The sequence below is a fragment of the Oryctolagus cuniculus genome, chromosome 14 (assembly GCF_964237555.1).
Source record: "Oryctolagus cuniculus chromosome 14, mOryCun1.1, whole genome shotgun sequence".
In the NCBI taxonomy this organism is placed as follows: Eukaryota; Metazoa; Chordata; class Mammalia; order Lagomorpha; family Leporidae; genus Oryctolagus; species Oryctolagus cuniculus.
In genome coordinates, this window is record NC_091445.1 from 47,297,578 (window position 1) to 47,318,064 (window position 20,487).

Sequence of the window (20,487 nt, forward strand, 5' to 3'; positions counted from 1 at the left end):
TTTTAGGGTAGGCCTCAATTGTCCTAAAGGTCTCCCACTAGGCCTTGTCTCTTAAAGGCCCTGCTACATTCCATCTGGGGAGCAGGCTTCCAGTGCATGAAAACTAGGAGGTACGAACAACATCCGCACCATAGCAGGAGATCATAGACAGTGTTTGCCATATGGGTTTGCTAATTGGTCTTAACTCAGAGGAAAAGCAAACTTTGTTTTATCTCCATGGCAGTAGAGAGCTTTACATTTTGGTACACGGTGTTCCAGAATTCAGACTCCTACCTGCCCAAAGCAACTGGGAAATGGAGGCACTTTGTACTTTGATGAGATTTCAAAACAATGGTCCCCAGTTATTGAGAAATATATTCCTGCATTGTGAAACAAGCAAGAAACTCTTTACCAAGATTTCAAAGGAGCAGAGTAAGAATTCAGGATGGTGGGTTTTCTGAAATAAATATTCTAAGGAAATGGTGGTCAGGACCCTTGTGTCAGGAAGAAACCTGTATACAGTTCATGACTTCTAAGGTGGGTCGGGGACGTTGAGGTTGCTTTTTCACCATCAGGCGTAACTTTCAATATATAAGGAAAGATGAGAAAATGGGAAAATCTGTCTCTGAACAAACTTTCTTTCAGATCTTGTAGAGAGAACTTAAAAATATCTTTCTATTATTTTTTGGTGAGTGTTTCTTTCCTACATTAACAAAGCCATTTCAAAGTGAATAGGCAGTTGAAGGGAGAGAGTTATTTGCAGAAAGAAATGCTATAAATAAAATTAATCAAAGGAATTGAGAGGTTTAAAAGAGTTATCTACATACACAGTTCAGGAAATAGTTTCTGCATCACTTACTGATTTATTGTAATTACTTATTCAATAACTTATCTTATAATCCTGATATTAAACACTATAACAGTCAGGCTTTTTTCATCCATCATTTTCCAACTAATCCAGGATATGCAATACAACAGGTGCCTCATAAATGTTAATGAATGAGTGAGTGAATGAATGAACTAGTACAGAACTACAGTGGTGAGCACCAATGTTAGACATGCATTTTAAGTATATAAGAGGATTCAAAGTTTTAGCTCTGTCAACTTTTTTTTCAAATATATTTTTCAAGTGGCCTAATGGATAAGGCACTGGCCTCCTAAGCCAGGGATTGTGGGTTCAAATATATTTTGCATACTAGGCTTTTTAATATTTTTCTCTGAAACAAACTTCTTCTGGGTTTACCCATTAGTTTCTAAGTAGTGATTGATTTTTAGTACCAATTTCCAGACAGACTTTTGATAATATCATTGGCAATGTAGAATAACATGATAATCTCGTAGCTCCAAACATCTATACTTTTTACATAATTTTAAAGACTTATTTATTTATTTATTTATTTGAAAGGCAAAGTTATAGAGAGGCAGAGGCAGAAAGAGAGACAGAAAGAGAGAGAGAGAGAGAGAGAGGTATAGAAGTCTTCCATCCGCTGGTTCACTCCCCAATTGGCCACAATGGCCGGAGCTGTGCCCATCCGAAGCCAGAAGCCAGGAGCTTCTTCTGGGTCACTCACACAGGTGCAGGGGCCCAAGGACTTGAGTCATCTTCTATTGTTTTCCCAGGCTATAGTAGAGAGCTGGATCGAAAGTGGAGCAGCTAGGACTCGAACCTGCGTCCATATGGTATGTTGGCACTGCAGGCAGTGGCTTTACCTGCTATGGCACAGTGCTGGCCCCACTTCATCTATACTTTTTGAGGAGAGTCTGACTTTCACATAACTGAATTCTAAGTTCCTTATAGCATATTTGTAGTCTTACAACACTGAGAAAATCTAATATCTTCCTCCTGTAACAGATGAATCTGAGAAAGCAACTTGAAAAATAAATAACAATTTGGAATCTAGAGTGTGGAGTGTTTTAATTAGGTATATGGTAGAGACTGTACTGTATCAACAGAAAAATTTTCACATAAATATCAATTGATGTTATTAATTCCCAATATTCAGATTGGAGATGTATCAAGTAAAGAATACAAGATAACTAAAGTTATTTTTAATGAAGTGCCATTAATAAGTCAATAGAAGTATGTTCAGTGCAGCATTTGTGATATCTATACTTTGAAATATTGTTTTTATCTTATCTGAAGTTCATATTTCACTGTCCTATAATTTATCTAGTGATGTAACTTAGGATGAATATTCAGATAACCTGGCTATTGTGAAGTGAGTCTTGGACAATTGTAAACTTTTGATAGCAGGATATATTGATCTCATATGAAAGAGAGTGAATTTACAGATCTAGAGATGGAAGATAAGTTGTACTTTTCAAAAAATCTTTTTCCAAGTACATCATTAACTGTATTTCAGATAGTAAATGTTTCTAGGAGTGCTGGTTATCCATCATTATTCTATTTGTACTGAATTCCACTTAAGAAGTTTCCAAAAGCTATTGGGTTATTCAGCATAGTATTGAAATTATTGCTGTTTTATTCTGATTCATGTAACATACAATTGATCATTCCTCTACAAGAAATAAATTTCTCAGTAGCCTGTTCTTAAGTCTTGTTTCCAGTGTATATGTTAAATATATTCTTAGAAATATAACATTTCCTGTCAAAGGAATTATTCACTTCACAGAAATATATATTTTTCATTATCCAATGAAGAACAAAGCACATGATAACTATTCATATAAATAAACATCTTGTAAGTTACTATGTTTTTTCTTCATCTCAATTTAAAATTCAACTATAATTTAAAAATTGAACATTTTGGGGATATAATACCATTTATTAATAAAGACAATGGTTCCATTTATTAAAATAGTGAGATGTGTGTCTATGTGTATGTTTGTCTTAGAATTAAAAATTGATCTCCAAGGTAATGGTATTGGAAGTTTATAGATCTTTTGGAGGTAGGATTAATTGGTGGTAATTAGATCATTGGGACCCAACACACATAAAGGGTTAATACCCTGTCCTAAGAGTCAGTTAGGTCTCACAGGACTGGGTTAGTCACCACAATAATAGGTTATCATAGAACAAGGCCACACCGTGTGTTGGTCTCTTTAACAAATTCTGCACTCCATTCACGGTTCTCATTCCACACAAGATTCTACCATGTGTTTCCGTGCCTGTCACGCTGCAAGGTAGTCGGAAGGCTTTCAACAGAAACAAAAAAATCGGATATCTGATCCTACATATCAGCCTCCAGAACTGCGCACTAAGTAAACCTTGCTCCTTTAAAGAAGTAATCATTGTCGAGTATTTTGTTAAAGCAACAGAAAATGAACCGAGGAAATCTATGTTTCATATGAATCATACACAGCAATTCAAATTCAAATGGCAAAATGGCTTAATGGTTTCAACTTGAATAGAATACAACCTGTATAAAATACAGGCTTTCGGAATACTTGTATTCAAGAAATACAGTGTGCTTTCCTATTGAATATCTTTATCAAGTCTTCTTTCTTTTTTAAAAAATAAGGTCTTCTGAATATTTTGGCTACTACAACTATATAAATTACCCTTAATCTGGACATGAAACATTGCTAATTAACCAACACTTTAAATATGATCATTTTACTTTACACTCTTGAGACCACATAAACTTTTTTTTTTTTTTTTTGACAGGCAGAGTGGACAGTGAGAGAGAGACAGAGAGAAAGGTCTTCCTTTTCCATTGGTTCACCCCCCTAGTGGCTGCTGCGGCCGGCGCGCTGCAGGTGGCGCACTGTGCTGATCCTAAGCCAGGAACCAGGTGCTTCTCCTGGTCTCCCATGTGGGTGCAGGGCCCAAGGACTTGGGCCATCCTCCACTGCACTCCCAGTCTACAGCAGAGAGCTGGACTGGAAGAGGAGCACCCGGGACAGAATCCGGCGCCCCGACAGGGACTAGAACCCGGGGTGCCGGCGCCACAGGCAGAGGATTAACCTATTGAGCCGCGGCACCGGCCTAGATTTTCCTTTAAACTCAGGAAAGTATAAGCTATGATGCCATCCAGGATCATAATGCAACACACTTCTCCCTTTAATTGTACTGATGGTGCTAAGTGGAATGTGCATTCATGGGGAAGGCTTGTGTTTTCAGTTATTGACAGCTGAAGTAATCCACCAGGCATCGGGAGGTCCTAAGGGATAATGTGTGATTATAAATATTTAGTCATAAATCATTTCCTCAGGATGCTGAAGAAATATTCCTTCCACACTAAATAATTTAATTTTCTTTTTGGAACTTTTGATAAACATATAATTCTTGTACATTTTTAGGGTAGAGTGAAATATTTCAACAGACACACACAGAATACACTAATCAAACCAGGCCTTCTGACTTTGCATTTTCTTATCTTTCTTTCTGTTTGAAATCTCCCAGCTCTTGTCCTGCATCTCTTTGTATACTATATAATGCATTATTGGGAATTATATTGGTTCCACTGTGCTGTAGAGTACTATACATATTTGCTCTACAGCTTGCAACTTTAACCACTTTATTCTAACAATGATTTTGTTGTGGGCTGGGTTAGGCTCAAGCTTCACTACACTTGACCTTAGCCAAAAGGCCGAGAAGCAATAGGCTCAAACTTCTATATCTGGCTCTTGCATTTTACTTAGTGAAGAATTCTACGTAGAGGCACAAACACGACTTGCAACATGTAAAGGAATATTAACAGAGTCAGAAAAATACATAGGAACATGAGGGCTTTATTCAGGCAGATTGGACCAGGAAGGGTAAAGAGGGACTTCATTCTTGCTTTACCTGGGCCACCATAGGAGAGAGTGAGAGCGCCCTCTACTCACCAGCTTTTTACTAGCTTCCAAAAGGGGAGTGGTTACATAGTCTGACTGTCAGGGGATTGATAGGATTACATGAGGGTGGCTGAGGTGTGGCCTCCAGCTCATGAACTAGCTGTTTACCTTGAGTTTTCTCACATCAATTTTATAGTGAAAATTCTATTTCAAATGCAAATATCTTTAACGACAGTGTTCAATTTCCCTAGTGCTTTCCACAACCTATAACTATGTACATTTTTGAATGTTTGAAATAATTTATAGTCTCAAGACTTTCTAAACTATAAGAAGAAAAGTTTCAAGAGTGACACTAGGAATTATTGTTTAATAGAATACGCTGCATTGATGGCCTTTGGTGGTAAGAAGAATGGGAGAAATCATACTTAGAACAAATAGAATCAGGTATTATGTTTAGCCATATTACTCTTACACTATCTATTAAACATCTGGTAGGGCATATTCTTGCATTTTTGATTGGTCTCCTTTAAAAGCTTAGTTACCTTTTTTCCTTCCAACAGTGAACTTGTTTAAAATTTTCATCCACTCCTTGGCAAAAGATATATTTTATTATTATTTGTTATGCTCACTGAACATTTGAGTTTTCCTGGATTAATCATTTGCAAAGTCTTCCTATGGAGAGTGAGATTCTAGAGCTTTTGTCAGACTGTTGGTTTCACAACACAAAACTCTTCTCAACTGTTTTAAACAATATGATTTTCATATTTTTATTAGTAAATCTAAATACAGGCTTGCCTTCTCTAATTTTTTTCAATTTCATCCAGAGTGAAGGATGATAAAATTTCTTCTTATTACTACTTTTGATGCTGGGTTCTCAACACAAACTTCTCTAATGATTTCCTCACTCTCTTCTGCATGACTTTTACTCAAATGCATTATATATTTTGATATTTTGACAAATATTTTGTGATTTTTTCCCACATTGGAGTTCTATCTGGATGATAAAGAAATATCCTTGGATATTTTCCTGGAGAAATTTTAAAATGCTGTGGTACTGTTCACAGTAAAAGCATCTACAATCATTTGTAACAGTATGATATTGTGAATGGAAAAATTAAGCCACATAAATCTTTTAATACTATATTTGCTTTCAATAAAATTTTATGTTTAAAGATATACTATGGGTTACTTTACAAAAAATAAAATTAGTAATTATATGAGTATTGAAAATGACAATGAAACTGTATATTGATAAAACCAATAAAGGGTAGAAACAAATTAGAAATCTGGTACTTTTGGAGATAGTTAACAATTAACCCTGTAACTCCCTTTGGGGAGTAACCAATTTAATTGGTGACCAATTTATGTAATGAAGTTTTCACTGAACAGCAAGTAGACCGTTCATTGTTCTGTGCACTCATACAGTCAATTTGGTGATCTTGCTCAGGGTAATGGATATTGAAACATGTAAAATACAGAGATAATTCAAAATATTTATGGTAGACATGATGGCCTTTTGCTAGTATATATCCTTCAGTCTACTTCTCTTGGTGTTCCACTCTGAATAATTTTGACTAAAGCTCTCTTTTTCCAAGTTGTAGTGGATTTCTCATGATAATAACCCTGGTCTCCATGTAATGTAAGCAGGGACAATAGCACAGGCAATGCTGTACTTCCAACTTGGAAGTTGTTAAGCACACCCACACATATGGGTGTATGTGTGTGTGTGTGTGTGTGTGTGTGTGTGGGTAGGTGGGTGTATAGATACAATAAAAGTGATAAAAGTAAGATATTATGTCAGCAACAGGGTTTGTTTTAAAGCATATACTTTTGACAACTATTTGACATTAGGCAAATTAGTGTTGATTGAGTTATAAAAAACAAACCATGAATAATGAAAATATACTTGAAGTTAAGTATTATAATTTTTTATTTTACTTTTTTTTTGAATGTTTATTTACTTTTATCTACTTGAAAGGTGGAGTGAATAAGAGACAGACAGACATTAAGGGAGACAGAGAGATCATCAATTTACTGTTTCACTTCCCAAATGCCATCAGCAGCCAGGCAGGGCTGGGCCAGGTTGAAGGCAGGAGCCAGGAACTCCATCCTGATCCCCACACGGGAAAAAGAGGCCCAAATACTTGGGTCAACTTCTACTGCCTTCCCAGGCACATTATCAGGAACCTGGATCAGAAGAGAAGCAGTTGGCTTAAGAACTAGTACTCAAACTTGGGATGCCAGTGTCACAGTGGGCAACATAGTCTTCTGGGTCACAAGGCCAACTAGCTACACTTTGCCTTTTCTTGAATTAAAAAAATCTTATTATATAGAATCATATTATTGCCTATACAATTAAAAATTAATTTTGAGAAGGAGAGCTGGAGCTGTGGCGCAGCAGGTTAAAGCCATGTCCTTGAAGCGCTGGCGTCCCATATGGGCGCCAGTTCTAGCCCTGGCTGTTCCACTTCCTATCCAGCTCTCTGCTATGGCCTGGAAAAGCAGTATAAGATGGCCCAAGTCCTTGGACCCCTGCATCCACGTGGGAGACCTGGAAGAAGCTCCTGGCTCCTGGCTTTGGATTGGCGCAGCTCCAGCCGTTGCAGCCATCTGGGGAGTGAACCAGTGGATGGAAGACCTCTCTCTCTGTCTCTACAACTCTCTGTAACTCTGTCTTTCAAATAAATAAAATGAATCTTTTAAAAAAATTTGAGAAGGAGGGAAAGGGAATTATTTGTAGATCATATTTTACTGAATACAGATGAAAGGTGATGTTACCATTTTGAATGCAAATCAACATATGCACAGTTTAGTTATAAATATATCTGATCTCAAACTGAACTTTCTGGTGTCAAGTATCCTCTCTGTCTGTAATGTGTTCTCTTGACTTAATAGGAAACTAATTAATGTCTTTAAATTGCAAGAGAAAGAAAAGCAATCAATTGAATTGTGGAGGCGATTTGGAGGCAATAACAATACTTTAATGAAAAATATTTTATAGCAGTTGTATTCAGCCTTGATAATCAGAATTTTTGATTTTAAAGCTAAAGTAAATTTAGTCATAAGATGGTGAGAAAAATTTATCCTAATATTCAACAGGCTTTATGAGAGTCAACTTTCTTCTATATATCAATATTTCATTTCCTCTGCAGGGAGGAAAATGGAACATAATTATTTTATTTCATTTTCCTTGTCTTCTGTGTTATTAAAACCTCTATTTAAATGGTTCTTGATTTCAGATAAAATCATCTACAATACCATCAGCTCATTAGGCTTGCAAGAAAGAAGTGCCAATGGCATACTCTTCAGTACCCTGAGTCTAAAATCTTACAGTAGCCTGTGCTCATCAGCATTCTTGGAAGATACTGAGTGTACCTGCATTCTTCAGGTATTGTGTTCAATAGATTCTAGTTCATTAATGGTTTTTGTTGTTTATTCAAGACTTTCCAATTGTGTGATTTGATTAATCCCACTCTGCGTGCATATTTTAATGTTGTTAATAAAAACATTTTCAGTGTTATAGGAACTTTCTAGAGGAAGAACAGTGGAGCATCCTGAGAGTAGGTAGGGACGTTAGTGGGTAAGATGCCACTATGCATTTGAACAGTCTCCAGAGCAACAGTTCTTTAAGTGTTGCTCTGGATGCATGTGGATCTCCAAGATCCATTCAGGTAGTCTGTGTGTTTAAATAGTTATGATAAAACTTTTGTTGTTTTTCTGCTATATTGGCATTTGCACTAATGGTGTTAAACTGTTGTAAAACTCCCAGTACCTTAGCATGAATTAAAACACTCTCAGTGTACTAGCAATTACTGAATTCTTCACTACAACACAGTTGCATAAAAAGAAGAAAGAAGAAGAATTAGACAAAAAAGGCACCAATTTCAATTAGGTGTTTCTTTTATGTAATAAAAAACAGCTTAGCTTTTGAATAGACATGTTTTTAATATATTGATTGATGAAATGGGATGTGTTTATAAAGCACTTCTGCAGAACTCCAAAGAACAATTGTGTCTATGAAAACCCCAATTCTTCCATCACTTGGATTACAAAATGCAATAGCTGTACTTTTATCCCATGGAAAATCATTTTTGTTCAAAAGAATGACAGATAAACTACACTTATTTGTATTTATAAATTTGGTTATGGATCTTTTGACAATAAACTAGGTAGACATATCGTTTGAAGGAGCTGCTATGCAAGTCTCCCATGTGGTGGTAGGAACCCAATCCCTTGATCTATCACTGCTGCCTTCCAGGGTCTGCATCAGCAGGAAGCTGGAGTCAGGAGCTGGGGCCAGTACCTGAACCCAGGCATTGCAATTTGGGTTATGGGCATCTTAACTGCTAGGATAACCACCTGCCCCTAAACTTATCTTTGAATTCCATCATTTTCCACAAACTTTTTAGTGTAATGGTAGCAATGGGGCTCAACTGCATAGACCAGAGTTAAACAGAAAATACGAGAAACCGTGAGATAAATTGTCAAATAAGAAATCATGAAGGTCGCTATGGAAACAAATAGAATTTTGTATAAAAGTGTGAAGAGTATTTCCAGCTTAATCTTGCCTTCCTTTCTTCAAATTCAAATGCACCATGTCTTCCTATTGCCATAGGACAGGCTATCTAATCAGCTTGTGGATACATTTTCTCATGTGTATGCTGGAGAGTCATTCTATTTGGAGAAAGACTACTTGTGAGTTGATTAGTTAGCATGTATTTAAAACTGCATGACACAGGGTAATTCTTAAATATACATTAATTTTTATTACAATATTTTAATATTAGGTGTAAGATGGTCTATTAGTGCTATTAAAGAATTTGAGCTAGCCTTTTAGACAAAGTTAACTAGATGTCATTATATGGTCATTATACAATTCAGTATTTTTTTTGACAGGCAGAGTGGACAGTGAGAGAGAGAGAGAGAGAGACAGAGAGAAAGGTCGTCCTTTTCCGTTGGTTTACCCCACAATGGCTGCTGCGGCCATCACACTGCGGCCAGTGCACCATGCTGATCCGAAGCCAGGAGCCAGCTGCTTCTCCTGGTTGGTCTCCAATGCGGGTGCAGGGCCCAAGCACTTGGGCAATCCTCCACTGCACTCCCAGGCCACAGCAGAGAGCTGGACTGGAAGAGGAGTAACTGGGATAGAATCTGGCACCCCGACAGGTACTAGAACCTGGGGTGCCAGCGCCGCAGGCGGAGGATTAGCCTATCAAGCCACGCCGGCACAATTCAGTTTTTTTTTTTTTAACTTTTATTTAATGAATATAAATTTCCAAAGTACAGTTTATGGATTACAATGGTTTCCCCCCCATAATTTCCCTCCCACCTGCAACCCTAACCTTTCCCGTTCCCTCTCCCCTTCCATTCACATAAAGATTCATTTTCAATTCTCTTTATATACAGAATATCAGTTTAGTATATATTAAGTAAAGATTTCAACAGTTTGCACCCACATAGAAACACAAAGTGAAAAATACTGTTTGAGTACTCGTTATAGCATTAAGTCTCAATGTACAGCACATTAAGGACAGAGATCCTACATGAGGAGTAAGTGCACAGTGACTCCTTTTGTTGACTTAACAAATTGACACTCTTGTTTATGGCATCAGTAATCACCCTAGGCTCTTGTCATGAGTTGCTAAGGCTATGGAAGACTTTTGAGTTCACCATCTCTGATCAAGGTTGTAGTCAAAGTGGAAGTTCTCTCCTCCCTTCAGAGAAAGGTACCTCCTTCTTTGATGACCTGTTGTTTCCACTGGGATCTCACTTGTGGAGATCTTTCATTTAGGTCATTTTTTTTTTTTATTTGCCAGAGTGTCTTGGCTTTCCATCCCTGAAATACTCTCATGGACTTTTCAGCCAGATCCGCATGCCTTAAGGGCTGATTCTGAGGCCAGAGTGCTGTTTAGGACATCTGCCATTCTATGGGTCTGCTGTGTATCTCGCTTCCCATGTTGGATCATTCTCTCTCTGTTTCATTCTATCGGTTAGTATTTGTAGACACTAGTCTTGTTTATGTGTTTCCTTTGACTCTTAGTCCTATCATTATGATCAATTGTGAACAGAAATTGATCACTGGGACTAGTGAGATGGCATTGGTACATGCCACCTTGGTGGGATTGAATTGGAATCCCCTGGTATGTTTCAGCTTGAGCATGTCCCAAATTGTACATCTCTTCCTTTTTTTTTATAAAGGTTGTTTGATTCCCTTGGAGAGAAATGATGAGACCATGGAGTAAGAGAGAAAATGAAAAGAACACTTCAAAGGCCATTGGAGTAACCCATGCAGATGATGAAGACAGTCTGGCCAAACAGTAGTCATAAATGTAGCAAGTGATACAGAATCGAGGATACAAAAGCAAACAGTAATGTCTCGTGTAATCACATGTTTGTTTTTAGTTTCCCCCTTTTTTTAACTTGCTGACTTCCAGCTCCAGTTGATTGACCTAGTATTTTCTTAGAATTATTAACTTTAATAATTTTCTCTCAAAACTAAGTCCAAAGTAAGTATCTTATTAATTATAGTTAACTTTTATGATTATAAATTTTTGTTTTAAAATATTAGGACATAATAACCAATCATTTAGTTATCTAAATCACACAAGTCTCTTATTGCTGTCATTTGCATGTTTATTTCTCCTGTAATAAATTAAACTTTTGTTAGTGTATGCTCTGGGATTTATACTATAAAAGCTCATATTTTCTGCAGAAAACTATCCCAGACTCTCTGGAGTAACACTGATCTGGTTCATTCTCTTAATCTGTGTTTTTAAATTTTAATGTGCATGGGAAACACGTGGGTATCTTGTTCAATTGCAGCTCCTAATTCAGTAGTTCTGGAGAGTTGCCTGAGGTTTTACATTTCTAACAAGCTTCTGGCTCATGCCAATAATGTTCATCTGTGGAACACACTTTGGGTAGCAATGCTCTAAATGTCTGCTACATTTTTAATGACTTTCTACAAAATCAAAGGCTTCCAAGCTATTTTCCTTTACGTAGGCTTTCACCTATGTGCTTAAAGTTACCCAATTAATCCACAAAGCATTCCTAGTGTAAATAAAGAAGCCAAGAGCAGTAAAGTTCAGTTCAATTAATACTTCCTCAGCATTTGTGCTTTTTAAGTGCACTTAAAGTATCTGTATACTTTGTTGATAAACAGTTTTACCATAAACATTGCAATATTTTAGGAAAGGGATCAATTATCTCTTTAAAAATTTATTCAAGTATACAAATTTTGTGTATTTCATATATACAGGTTTAGGAACATAGTGATAATTCCTACCCTACCCTCCCTCCTGCCAAATCTACCACTGTTGCTTCTTCTTCCTCTCCTATTCACTCTCTTAATTTTTATAATAATCTACTTTCAGCTTACTTTATACTCATAAAATTGCAATAAGTAAAGAGTTCAACAATTAGTAAGAAAAATAAAAACACTGTCCCTCAACAGAAGAGACAAGAGCTCTAAACAAGCAATGAAACTCTAAAATTATTTTTGCCCCTGCTTTGAATTTATAGCAACTTACTCTCTCTCCTGAGACTCAGACAGACATGTGTCAATATAACAAGAAAATATTCTGACTCACATGAAAATACATAACAAAATAAACATCATATTTAAATGACATAATACATGATTACTTTTTTTAGATTTTGTTTCTTCTAATATTAAAACACATTTATATAGTTCGAAATTCTTTAATATAATGAACCTGCACATTTGTTTTTAAAAATTTATTTATTTATTTGAAAGTTAGAGTTACATGGAGAGAGGAGAAGCAGAGAGAGAGAGAGAGAGAGAGAGAGAGAGGTCTTCCATCCGCTGGTTCACTCCCCAATTGGCCACAACAGCCAATTGGCTGTGCCAATCTGAAGCCAGGAGCCAGGAGCTTCTTACGGGCTCCCATGTGGGTGCAGGGGCCCAAGGACTTGGGCCATCTTCTACTGCTTTCCTAGGCCATATCAGAGAGCTGGATCGGAAGTGAAGCAGCTGGGTCATGAACCAGCATCCATATGGGAACATTTTATATTGACTCATATCTGTAAAATGCATTAAAATGAAATAGGGTAATAGAATTCAATACACGTGCCCCTTGAGTCTATATCTGGATGAAAACAGTTTTTTCCTGTGCAGTCGTTCCTCCTCTTTTCTTCTTTGCATGGTGCTCAAAGAATCTCTAGCCTGACTGTTTTTGTGAATTGTCAATGCTCATGCAGATTTTTCTATCATACTTCTGGCACTCTGCAGAGACTAGAGTATTACAGTAAGAATCATGGTCACTTTCACTATCACCAATATGATTAATAGAGGGAAGAATAACACCAAGAAAAACTAATAATAAGGGAAAATCTGAAGAGTGAACTTTGTACAATATTAACCATGTCAAAGTGACATAACTGCTTCATTAGGAGTGACTATGACATTACTTTGAGATGCATGCATGCTAAATGATGTAAGTGATTTGTATAGTATGTTCAAAGTTAGCACTGGTTGTCATGAGACTGAATAGTATAGAATTAAATTAAACATACTTACATATATTTCAATCTCATGGTATATGGCAAAAGTTTTGTTTGTCTGATTTAATCCTATCATCATTATATAAACTGAAAAATCCAAAATGTTAAAAATTAATCAGATATGTGTTGCAAATATCTGACAATTTTATATTTATAGTGGGTGGCGTCAGGTAAACATTATTTAAAATAAAAAGTAATCTATTGTTTTAATAAACATTGATGTAATCAGAAATTGGAGAACATGTGTAATGTAGGAAAACATGCTTGTGATATATGCATATTTATATGATATTTTACTTAATACGGTATTAGTATTATACAGTATTAGTATTATAGTATTTTGGAAATTTATGTAATTTTATCCTAATTCCAAAATGAGAGTTCAGAATGAATTATACAGGGAGTAATCCTTTTCTTTCTCATGGCTATAAAAGAAAAAGCATATGAGCAGAATATAAACCTGATTGAAAATATTCACTGGCCAAAGAGTCAAAATAAAAAAGAAAAGAAATTGAACTCTGTTAAAAAAGTAAAACACAGTTGAAATAGAAAAAAAAATAACCAGTATCAAGAAGGTGGAAAGTTTTGCAAAGCAAAAGATAATTTCACAAAAAGAGTTTTAGACTTCAACACATTTATATTAGACATACAACTGTATCAAGTACTAGACCAAAAATTAGCAATATATCATGATAGGTGTTGGTTGCAGCAGTTAAGACACCTGCTTCCCATGTTGTAGTGCCTGACTCAAGTTCTTGCTTCTACACTTACAGTCCAGCTTCCTGCTAATGTGCATGCATAGTAGTCAGCTCAAGTACGTGGGTCCCTGTCATCCACAAGGGAGATCCAAATTGAGTTCCCTCCTATTGGCTTCAGCCTGGCCCAGACTCTGGTTGCTGTAAGATTTAGGGAGTGAACCAGCAGGTGGGAACTCTCTCTCTCTCTCTTTTTCTGTAGGTGTATGTGTGTGTGTGTGTGTGTGTGTCTGCCTTCCAAGTAAATAAGTAAATACAACTAGCTATAAATAGTGCTTTCGTCAAGGATAAAGGACACAAGGACATAAGCCATAGGATACAATCAACAAAATCATCAGCTTTCTAAATACTAACAAATTAACATGTGGAAATGAAAATCTGATGGGATAATGTTTAGCTACAAGAAGCAAACAGCAGTTAAACAATGTGGGTTACTCTCCAAAGAATTTTTCTGATTGGAAAAGACAATTTCTAAAATTCTCCATACTATGTGATTCCACTTATATAACTTTATTGCAAGGACAAAATGATAAGGAAATAATTTTAAATACGTGCACAAAAATAAATATAACAATCTAAATCTGTCTCAATGTTGGTGTTTTATTCTGATGTTCTACTACAGTTTTGCAAGTTGTTGTTGTCCAGGAAGAATTTATAAAGCAGATATGGGATTCCTTTGTAATATTTCTCACTACTGCATGTGAATCAGCAATTATCTCACAATAAATAATTTAATTAAAGTATAAACTGAAAAAGGAAAATTTACATGCTGTAAAATACAAGGTAAATTGCTCAAAGTAAAATAAAATAGTAAAAAATATACAACTGAATGGACTTCATAAGTCAGTATAAAAGATTACCATGTATTATACTAAAAAAAAACTTCAAATGATATAAAAACCTTAATTCCTAGCATATGATAGAATTCTATATACAATTCCCTCAAAAATTACCCAATTGATTCTTATGTATGATACATGATTTGGTTATGTTGTGAAATAATGAGTTGAACATTCCATGTTTCATATATTTTGAGGGAAACTGGCAGCACCAGCCATATTTCAATGCATTACTGTCTATAACCCTCACTGATCTTAATATCAAGTTTTGAGTCATCTGTGTAAGAACTGTACTGTTGTTCTAAGCATGCTCCTCACAATGAGGTATACTTTGGAACATGGGATCAATTATAAGTGTTCTTGATAGACTTACAAGAGGAAAACTTATCTTTTCATCCATCAGAATATGGGCAAAATGAAACTACACACACTGATTTGAAACTTGTATCCTAATACGCACTTCCCTTCTGAAATGTCCATTTATTTATCTTGATTTGATTTGGATTTTTCCTTCCAATTTGTTTTGTATTTCACATTCCCATATTTTCTTTGCCATTATATCTTCCTTTATAAAAGTAAATCTTTCTTCTATCTGCCTGCCTTTTCTCTACTGGGAAATCAATGAGTATTTTTAAAAATATGATACAAGCATTTCATTAATTAAATAATTCTTGCAAAATGATATTTCATAATAAATCACAATCTCAATATGAAGTAATATAGTCAGTGGGTTGAATAATAAATTTTAGGTTGTGTTTGAAGTCAATAATGATAACTTGGTCATAATTGTGTATTAACAGGTCAAAGTCAGAAGGAGAGATTTGCATTTCTATGAAAGTTATTCTTATAAGTATAATTATGTACACAACTGTGTTGCTTTCTAGAGGGGAAATAATTAAAAACCATATGGTCAGCATCAAATAAGAATGCAATTAAGATTTGTTTGTCAGTTTGAACAGTAATAAAATAATTCCTTATTTCATTTAGTATTTATTTGTTCCAGATGGTGCCAATCTATCGGCATTAAAATAAAAAAAAATTTCTTTGAAGGTAACTATGTGTACATAATATAGGAGAGATTTAATATTTATTTCTACATTACTGAATGTGATTGATTTAAGATCAAGAGGAATGCACTTATCTCTTTAATTCTGCTTAGCCATATTAAAGAAAATGCTGTAGATTTGCCAGCCTGGCATAAATAATTAGAAAAATAGAAATGTTTATATACTAGAAATCAGGTAAACGATAATACTCTTTTCTGAGACAACAGAAACTGTGGGGAGCAACTCGGATTAGACTAAGTTACTGGAATTAAGACTTATTCTATGCATCTGCTCTCCCACAATATGGCGCTGGGAGAGGAGTAAAACAGCTTCTACGCAGCTGCCTCTCCCCAACTTGAGTGATGACCTGCAGGAGCTGATCCTGCTCCTGATTGGAGGAGAGCAGTGTACTCGGTGTGTGGGTAGCAGAGTTGGGATTGGTGGAAGAGGACTATAAAGGAGGAAAGAGACAACATGCACGAGGAACATCTAAGGGGAACACCTGTGCAGCCCCCGAGAGAGCCGGCTGGCGGTGTGCCGCTTCCCCGCGGAAGTGGGGAAAGTGGCAGGGGGAACCGCCCTTCCACGGAGGTGGAAGGGTCGGTAGCCAACCCGGGAAGAACCAGCAGCAAACCCAGGAAGAGCTGAGCAGACAAAAAAACAATGCAGGGTCCTGTGTCGTTCCTCCACAAAGAGGGGGAGCGACATAATGGTGCCGTGACTCGGATAGGAAACCTAGGCAGGGTTTAGTGTCGTTCCTCCACGAAGAGGGGGAGCGACAGAAACAAAATTAGATCTGTGATTTTCTGGTGAAATAATGGCTTACAAACACACACACATACATACACATGCACACACCCCTCAATACACCCCAAAGTCAAAACCAAAAAACAAGAAATGCACTCTAGCCTTCAATATTTGCCTTTTTCTCTTTTTACAATTAGGGTCTTTTACAATTCAGGGTTTAATATGACCTTTCAGTTGAGTTTCTTGAACAGAATGGCATACATACAGTCACATCTGGAGAAAGCTTGGGAATAGTGTACAGTGCACCACCTTGTATTATTATAGTTTTTGGCTTGAAGATGCTTTGTAGACCACAGGTGAGGGATGGACAAAGCATAGGACACCATCCTCATAGAGCAAAGGAGAGTCTTCTACTGAGTGAATAATTAATATGAAAAGGGTAAAGCATCACTCAATGACAATTGGGATCTGCTAACTGAAAAACAGAGCTCACAAATGTTTAGGAGATTTTCAGATTCTGTTCAGAGTGGAGAGCTTGTGTAAAACAAAGTTGCAATCTTGGAAGTATTATGTTTAGGGAGGACAGCTGACCTGGATGCAGTGTGTAGGCTAGTCCCTTCTGTCAAAAGGGAAATCAGCAAGTTTCAGGAAATTTAACATACATTTGGCAACATTTTATTTTCAAAAGCTTAAACTACTTGGTCAAAACAAAATAATAATTTATTTTTTCTAAGAGCTTTAAACAAAGTTGGGAGCCAGATCTAATTTAAGTCCAAGTGATAATTCAAGCATTTTAAATTAATCTGATAATAATACTGACTCAGTCTCAGCATGTGACATCGGCATATGCTCCTACTACTTAGCACAATAAAATATATAATATAACAAAGAGGTAGAGAATCATGCCATTTTGTATTCTGGACTTTTCAGAAACTGGAGCTAACTTTCAAATAATTTTCTTTTGCTCCCATCCATCCTAATCTTCCCCAGCATTTCCTCAAATCCTCCACAACATACTTTTCCCTCATTTCATGAATTTTCTTTTTTAAGCTTTTTCATCACAAATTTTCATGTTTACAGATTTGTCCTCACTTTTGTTGTTATTGTTTTTACCTACTGATTCTTTTAATTCATTTCTTGAAACAGTCCACTAACACCTCTGAATTAAAAGAAAAACATCTTTTATAGCTTTTTAACCCTCAGTTACAGTAGAGTGATTGTTTTTGATGCCCCAGTTACAGCTTAAGGCCTGGGTGAAATATCCAAGGACTTTCCTGAGATTCTCCTCACAGTTATGCTAAGGGTAGAGGGGAAGACTGAATTCGAATGAAGAACAGAAAAGGTAGCTCTTTATCCAGGAGGAAATCAACTTCCTTCCCTTAGACAGCTAGGACCGCCTGGGACTGCAGAGTGCTAAGAATCTGATCATAGGAGCTGGTAAGAGAAACCCTAGGTCCCTTCAGTCCTGTTAGGTCATCCAAGGAAAGAAGCCCAGCCACAGAGACCTTCAAAACCAGGGGCAGTCAGCCCTCTAATGATCCCCACTGCAAACAGGATAGGGCCATTTTTTAATATATTTTTTTTGCTTATTTATCCTGGCAATGGAAATGTGAATGAACAGTTTCCCATCTGACCATAACCATAGCACATAGAGGTCCCTCTAGGGACTCTTAGGTTGGTGTCAGAAGCCTGCTACCAGAAACATGGCCATTTTCTTATCCTTTCTCTCCCGCTGAGCAGGATGAGGTGTGGAGATCAGAGTAAAGTTCTCAGATCAGCGTGTTGGACAGATAAGAAGACATGTGCAAAGGAGTAGAGTGCAGATCTCTGTCTGACACCCTGATGAGAGGTCAGAGTCTGGAATTTGTTCAATGAGCCTTTAGGTGATGCCTTTGGGTGATCACCTCATAAAGAGACCTTCAGTTTCTCCAAAATTTTACACCAGTCTCATGCATCAGACAGATCTCTGTGAAAGGAATCTGAGGCAGGACAAACCCAGTATTCTGAGTACCTGGAAGGCAAAATGGATTTCTCAAGCCCCCACACCTGCAACACACAAGCCTAACTTAAGCGTCATTAAGAATGGCAGTTGCACTGAGCACATTTAACTGGTTTATAGAGGCCAGGTGTTTTTGCTGATACAAGACTATGATGGAGAGAAAGGATCTCCAAAAAAGAGAAACAGAAAACGTCCGTCTTTGATTACACTTCCTATGATCCCATGTGACCACAAGAAATGTTGTAGGTTTTTCTTTTTGCCAAATGCATAGCAATGTTACAGCACTTTTGAATTACAATCCTTTCTTTGTAGGTTCTTTGTTTTGGAAACATGGAAAATGAAACATACAGATAATTGGGTGTAAGCAGGAAGGAAAGAAAAAAAATTTTAACCAAAATGAGAATGCAAAAGATAAAGCTCCCAGCAGCTTCAACAGATGTCCCAGAAGATGTGACTCATTGATGGGAAGTTGTGTAGAGATTTATATCTTTTAGGCTATGCAGAATTTTGTACAGGGTTTTACAACCATGTCACTTAGGCACTAAGTGCCTTGATGGGGAATTGGTATCTGGAACTGGACAGGTCCAGCTGTAGTTGTGTCCCATTTGGTTTTCAGTTTCCCTAATTTATTTTGAGCAGTGTGGGTATTTTTTTTCTGGACATACACTGCTGCACATTGGGTTTTACTTATGAGACTTGAGTCTATTTCTATACATTAAGCTTGAGTTGATAATGTTTTGGGCCCTTTGTTTCTCTGACTATTTAACTCTGGCCTCAGCTGTCTCCTGTATCTGTCAATATCATAAAGAAATGATACAATATAGCTGGCACTGAGGGAGAAAGAAATCAGAAAGCATAGTGTCAGTGAACAGAAGGACAATATAAAAAATAATTCCATTGTTTAATTAGAGCTCCAGAAGTTAAGAGAGGCATTTTAAGATTTTTGTGAACCTACTTAAAATAGCTTTACTTTACTATTTTCAAAGAAATAGCAATCGACTTTGTTTCATTTGATTAAAGAACATCATTGTTATATCCTATTATAGTTATGATTGTTATTGTTTTGATAATCTTTGTAGTATCTACCTTTCCAAAGTTATTTGTTTTTCTTATTTCTATACATTTAAGTTTGCCTAATATTTTTAAAAGAATGACCTACTGGTTTTAATGATTTTTCTCAAAACATAACGTTTTAATGCTTTTTTCTCAATTAATATGTGATTTAGATGTTAGGAAAACTAACTCCCTATTTTTATAGGAAGTATATTTTTCTACATTTTTCATCCCATAATTGATGAATGTTTATATTCAATTCTTTTCTGAATCACTGAAAGGAAAAGAAACAGGGACAGTGGATAGAAAAGCGAAGAGTGCAGACTTTAGAGGAGCTTTGCACTTGATGTTCTGTCTTGAATTCCAAGTTCAAATTTTAACATGATTTTAATACTATGTGGAGAGCTTTAAAGAAAGAATCTGGAATAATCATAAGATAAGCAGAGGTAAACAGAAAGTAAATGTAGAATACAGAAAGGTCCTAAAGTAAACAGAAGATCAAACTTGTTACTCAGGAGAGCTGCTGAAGGAGATGAGGGAAACGGTACTCAGAGGCAGGCTAAGAAGGAACAGATGGATGAGAGAAATTCAGAGAGAAAGGATCTGCCAGGGAGCCAATGGAATTCTTAATTTCTTTGCAATTTATTTATTTATTTATTTATTCATTTATGATGCAGAGAGATGGAGAACTGTCCTGTCTGCTGGTTCACTCCCCAAATACCTTCAATCACCTCGGCTGGGACTGGGCCGACCCCGGAGCTGTGAGGGTAATCCATGTTTCCCACGTGAATGGTGAGGACCGCAGT